Genomic DNA, 6,606 nt, shown 5'->3' with positions numbered 1-6,606 from the left:
ACCCAGCTCTACCCACCACCAGTTCCTCCCATCAGGAAGCCTGCACAAGCCTCTTAGATAGCCTCATCCACCAGACGGCAGACAGCAGAAGCAAGAACTACAATCCTGCAGCCTCTGGAAAAAAAACCATATTCACAGGAAGATAGACAAGATGAAAAGGCAGAGGACTTTTTACCAGACGAAGGAACAAGATAAAACCCCAGAAAAACAACGAAATGAAGTGGAGATAGGCAACCTTCCAGAAAAAGAATTCAGAATAATGATAGTGAAGATGATCCAGGACCTCGGAAAAAGAATGGAGACAAAGATCGAGAAGATGCAAGAAGTGTTTAACAAAGACGTAGAAGAATTAAAGAACAAACGCCTAAAAGAATTAAAGAACAAACAAACAGATGAACAAGAACTGAAATGAAAAATATACTAGAAGGAATCAATAGCAGAATAACTGAGGCAGAAGAATGTATAAGTGATCTGGAAGACAGAATGGTGGAATTCACTGGTGCAGAACAGAATAAAGAAAAAACAATGAAAAGAAATGAAGACAGCCTAAGAGGCCTCTGGGACAACAACAAACAAAACAACATTCGCATTATAGTGGTCCCAGAAGGAGAAGAGAGAGAAAGGACCTGAGAAAATATTTGAAGAGATTACAGTTGAAAATTTCCCTAACATGGGAAAGGAAATAGCCACCCAAGTCCAGGAAGTGCAGAGAGTCCCAGGCAGGATAAACCCAAGGAGAAACATGCCAAGACACACAGTAATCAAACTGACAAAAATTAAAGACAAAGAAAAATTATTGGAAGCAACAAGGGAAAAATGACAAATAACATACAAGGGAACTCCCATAAGGTTAACAGCTGACTTCTCAGTAGAAACTCTACAAGCCAGAAGGGAGTGGCATGATGTATTTAAAGTGATGAAAGGGAAGAACCTACAACCAAGATTACTCTACCCAGCAAGAATCTCATTCAGATTCAACAGAGAAAGCAAAAGCTCTACAGACAAGAAAAAGCTAAAAGAATTCAGCACCACCAAACCAGCTCTACAACAAATGCTAAAGGAACATCTCTAAGTGGGAAACACAAGAGAAGAAGAGGACCTACAAAAACAAACCCATAACAATTAAGAAAATGGTAATAGGAACATTCATATCAATAATTACCTTAAACGTGAATGCATTAAATGCTCCAACCAAAAGACACAGGCTTGCTGAATGGATACAAAAGCAAGACCCATATATATGCTGTCTACAAGAGACCCACTTCAGACCTAGGGACACATACAGACTGAAACTGAGGAGATGGAAAAAGATATTCCATGCAAATGGAAATCAAAAGAAAGCTGGAGTAGCAATACTCATATCACATAAAATACATTTTAAAAGAAAGAATGTTACAAGAGACAAGGAAGGACACTACATAATGATCAGGGATCAATTCAAGAAGAAGATATAACAATTGTAAATATATATGCACCCAACATAGGAGCACCTCAATACATAAGGCAACTGCTAACAGCTATAAGAGAGGAAATTGACAGTAACACAATAATAGTAGGGGACTTTAACACCTCACTTACACCAATGGACAGATCATCCAGACAAAAAATTAATAAGGAAACACAAGCTTTAAATGACTCAACAGACCAGATAGATTTAATTGATATTTATAGGACATTCCATGCAAAACAGCAGATTACACTTTCTTCTCAAGTGCACATGGAACGTTCTCCAGGATAGATCACATCTTGGGTCACAAATCAAGCCACGGTAAATTTAAGAAAACTGAAATCATTTCAAGCATCTTTTCTGACCACAACGTTATGAGATTAGAAATCAATTACAGGGGGAAAAAAAAAAACACACAAACACATGTAGGCTAAACAATATGTTACTACATAACCAAGAGATCACTGAAGAAATCAAAGAGGAAATCAAAAAACACCTAGAGACAAATGACAATGAAAACATGATGATCCAAAACCTTTGGGATGCAGCAAAAGCAGTTCTAAGAGGGAAGTTTATAGCAATACAAGCCTACCTCAAGAAACAAGAAAAATCTCAAATAAACAATCTAACGTTACACCCAAAAGAACTAGATAAAGAAGAACAAACAAAACCCAAAGTTAGTAGAAGGAAAGAAATCATAAAGATCAGAGCAGAAATAAATGAAATAAAAAACAAAGAAAACAACAGCAAAGATCAATAAAACTAAAAGCTGGTTCTTTGAGAAGATAAACAAAATTGATAAACCATTAGCCAGACTCATCAAGAAAACAAAGGGAGAGGACTCAAATCAATAAAATTAGAAATGAAAACGGAGAAGTTACAACGGACTCAGCAGAAATACAAAGCATCATAAGAGACTACTAAAAGCAACTCTATGCCAATAAAATGGGCAACCTGGAAGAAATGGACAAACTCTTAGAAAGGTATAACCTTCCAAGACTGAACCAGGAAGAAATAGAAAATATGAACGGACCAATCACAAGTAATGAAATTAAAACTGTGATTAAAAATCTTCCAACAAACAAAAGTCCAGGACCAGATGGCTTCACAGGTGAATTCTATCAAACATTTAGAGAAGAGCTAACACCCACCCTTCTCAAACTCTTCCAAAAAATTGCAGAAGAAGGAATACTCCCAAACTCATTCTATGAGGCCACCATCACCCTGATGCCAAAACCACACAAAGATACTACAAAAAAAGAAAATTACAAACCAGTATCACTGATGAATATAGATGCAAAGGTCCTCAACAAAGTAGTAGCAAACAGAATCCAACAACACATTAAAAGGATCATACACCGTGAACAAGTGGGATTTTTCCAGGGATGCAAGGATTCTTCAGTATATGCAAATCAATCAATGTTATACACCATACTAACAAATTGGAGAATAAAAACCATATGATCATCTCAATAGATGCAGAAAAAGCTTTTGACAAAATTCAACACTCATTTATGATAAAAACTCTCCAGAAAGTGGGCATAGAGGGAATCTACCTAAACGTAATAAAGGCCATATACGACAAACCCACAGCAAACATCATTCTCAATGGTGAAAAACTGAAAGCATTTCCTCTAAGATCAGGAACAAGACAAGGATGTCCACTGTCGCCACTATTATTCAACATAGTTTTGGAGCTGGAGGAATCAGACTCCCTGACTTCAGACTATACTACAAAGCTACAGAAATCAAGACAATATGGTACTGGAACAAAAACAGAAATATAGATCAATGGAACAGGACAGAAAGCCCAGAGATAAACCCACGCACCTATGGTCAACTAATCTGTGACAAAGGAGGCAAGGGTAAGCAATGGAGAAAAGACAGTCTCTTCAATAAGTGGTGCTGGGAAAACTGGAGAGCTGTATGTAAAAGAATGAAATTAGAACACATCCTAACACCATACACAAAAATAAATTCAAAATGTATTAGAGACCTAAATGTAGGACCAGACACTATAAAACTCTCAGAGGCAAACATAGGAAGAACACTCTTTGACATAAATCACAGCAAGATCTTTTTTGACCCACCTCCCAGAGTAATGGAAATAAAAACAAAAATAAACAAATGGGACCTAATGAAACTTAAAAGCTTTTGCAAAGCAAAGGAAACTACAAACAGGAAGAAAAGACAACCCTCAGAATGGGAGAAAATATCTGCAAACAAATCAACAGACAAAGGATTAATCTCCAAAATATATGAACAGCTCATGCAGGTCAATATTAAAAAGACAAACAACCCAATCCAAAAATGGGCAGAAGACCTAAAAAGACATTTCTCCAGAGAAGACATACAGATGGTCAACAGGCACATGAAAAGCTGCTCAACATCACTAATTATTAGAGAAATGCAAATCAAAACTATAGTGAGGTATCACCTCACACCAGTTAGAATGGGCATCATCAGAAAATCTATAAACAACAAATGCTGGAGAGGGTGTGGAGAAAAGGGAACCCTCTTACACTGTTGGTGGGAAAGTAAATTGATACAGCCAATATGGAGAAGAGTAGGGAGGTTCCTTAAAAAACTAAAAACAGAATTACCATATGACCCAGCAATCCCACTACTGGGCATATACCCAGAGAAAACCATAATTCAAAAAGACACATGTACCACATGTTCATTGCAGCTCTATTTATAATAGCTAGGTCCTGGAAGCAACCTAAATGCCTATCGAGAGATGGATGGATAAAGATGTGGTATATATGTACAATTAATATTACTCAGCCATAAAAAGGAACGAAATTGGGTCATTTGTAGAGACATGGATGGATCTAGAGGCTGTCATAGAGTGAAGTAAGTCAGGAAGAGAAAAACAAATATCGTGTATTAATGCATATATTTGGAACCTAGAAAAATGGTACAGATGAACTGGTTTGCAAGGCAGAAATAGAAACACAGATGTAGAGAACGTATGGACACCAAGGGGGGAAAGTGGTGGTGGTGGGGTGGGGGTGGTGGTGGGATGAATTGGGAGATTGGGATTGACATGTATACCCTAATATGTATAAAATGGATAACTAATAAGGACTTGCTGTATAAAAATGAATAAAATTCAAAAAAAAAAAAGAATTGTGACATTCCTAATGTGACAAAATTTGAGAATTTGACAGAGAAAGATGACTGCATCACAATTAGTGAGCAGTTAGTAGCTGTCACAGTCTGTGCTGGGAAGGCAAGCGCCCAGCACACTCAGAGCTGGTAGGAGTGGCCTGAGTCCCACAGGAAGACCCTGCCCCACAGCTGGCTGGCCCAGACTCTCTGCCTAGGATGTGGAATACGACCAAGATTACAGTTCAATCTGACTGGCCTCTTGAAAACAGAGTTACTGTGGGAGTTTCATCCCACTTCATCAACTGGAAAGACGAGAAAGCTGGTGTGCACGGCAGAAGCAGCAAAGAACACTCGGAAAAGACTACATGGGCTTCAGGAACCAAGACCCAACAGCATCTCTGACTTAAACCTTCAAACACACACAATCCCTCTTTTTGGCTTAAGACATTGCAACCGGGCTTCCCTGGTGGCGCAGTGGTTGAGAGTCCGCCTGCCGATGCAGGGGACGCGGGTTTGTGCCCCGGTCCGGGAAGATCCCACATGTCGCGGAGCGGCTGGGCCCGTGAGCCATGGCCGCTGAGCCTGCGCGTCCGGAGCCTGTGCTCCGCAAGGGGAGAGGCCACAACAGTGAGAGGCCCGCGTATGGCAAAAAACTAAAAAAAAAATTAAAAAAAAAAAAAAAAGACATTGCAACCCAGAGTTCTAATGGATACACCTATTACATGTTTTCAAGCCAAAAAAAAAAAAGAAAAAAAAAAAAATCACATGACTACTTTAGGAAGATTCACGGGCAGCATGAGAGAAGGGACCAAAAGCAGAGAAAATGGAGTTTAGAATAATGATCCGGGCAACAGAAAATGATGGTGCAGAGACAATGGAAACAGAAGAAGGGGGCAGGTACTGTGACAGCTACTAACTGCTCACTAACTGTGATGCAGTCATCTTTCTCTGTCAAATTCTCAGAGGAGGGAAGGGAGGGAGAACACGAACACTCTGGTCCCTTCTCTGAGTTCCATTATATCCTCCTGGTGGCCAGGTAGTTTGATAAGGATACGGTTTCTCTTCTCCCGTAAAAGACTGATATACTCCTACGCACTTTTTTCCCCATCTGTTTAGAATTAATTCTTGAAGGGTTTATTTAAAAATGTTTCCAATATTTTATTGTAAAAACTTCCAAACACAGCAAACTTTAAGGAATTTTGTGGATCCTCATACTCCCACACACCCAGCTCGCGATCACATCACTGACATTTTGCTAATACTTGCTTTATCACATATCCAGCCATGTCCGTCCCTCTACCCAACCATTAATCCCTCTTACTGTTGGCGCCATTCAAAGTAAAATGCAGACAAGAGACCATTTCCCCCTAAATAATTTGGTGGCAGTATCATCAACTAGAGTTCAATATTTGCCTCGTTTTCTTTTAACGTACAACTTAAATACAGTGAAACACAGCTTAGATGTACTTTCACCGAGTTTTGGCACACACCTGTATGAGCCAAACGCTGATCAAGATGTAGAATGCTACCATCGTTCCAGAACAAGCCCTCGGGCCCCTTTCCCAGCCCAGCCCTGTCCCCATACCTCTACCCTCAGCCCAGACAAACTACTGCTTTTCCGCCTAGGTGGTTTGGCTTGGGCTGTGTCCAACTCTCCCTGAGGCACCGCAGTGCCTTCCAGGCCGAGGGCCTGAGGTCAGTCTGAGGGATGAAATGTGGCCCCTCTGCATTCCTTCCCAGCCCAGGAATGGCACACACTGTGCCCTTTCAGTGCTGGCGATAAGCAAGCCCCGCATTCGCCTGGCCCCAACATCTGTGAAGATGATCATTTGAAAAATGACTGGGACTAAAAACAAAAAAGCCACACAGCCTTCCATAAAACTAATATGCAAATCTAAATTTAAAAGAAAAAAAACAAACAACTATTAACAAAAGCTGGACTGGCTAGCAAAAGTGGATTCTTCTAAAAGAAAGCCAAAAGCTTACTGTGTATATTTCCATATGGTTATACACTTCATATCCTTAAACTGCTAAAGGCAGACGGT

The sequence above is a fragment of the Phocoena sinus genome, chromosome 3 (genome assembly GCF_008692025.1).
Source record: "Phocoena sinus isolate mPhoSin1 chromosome 3, mPhoSin1.pri, whole genome shotgun sequence".
In the NCBI taxonomy this organism is placed as follows: domain Eukaryota; kingdom Metazoa; phylum Chordata; class Mammalia; order Artiodactyla; family Phocoenidae; genus Phocoena; species Phocoena sinus.
Note: the sequence above shows the minus strand (reverse complement) of the source record.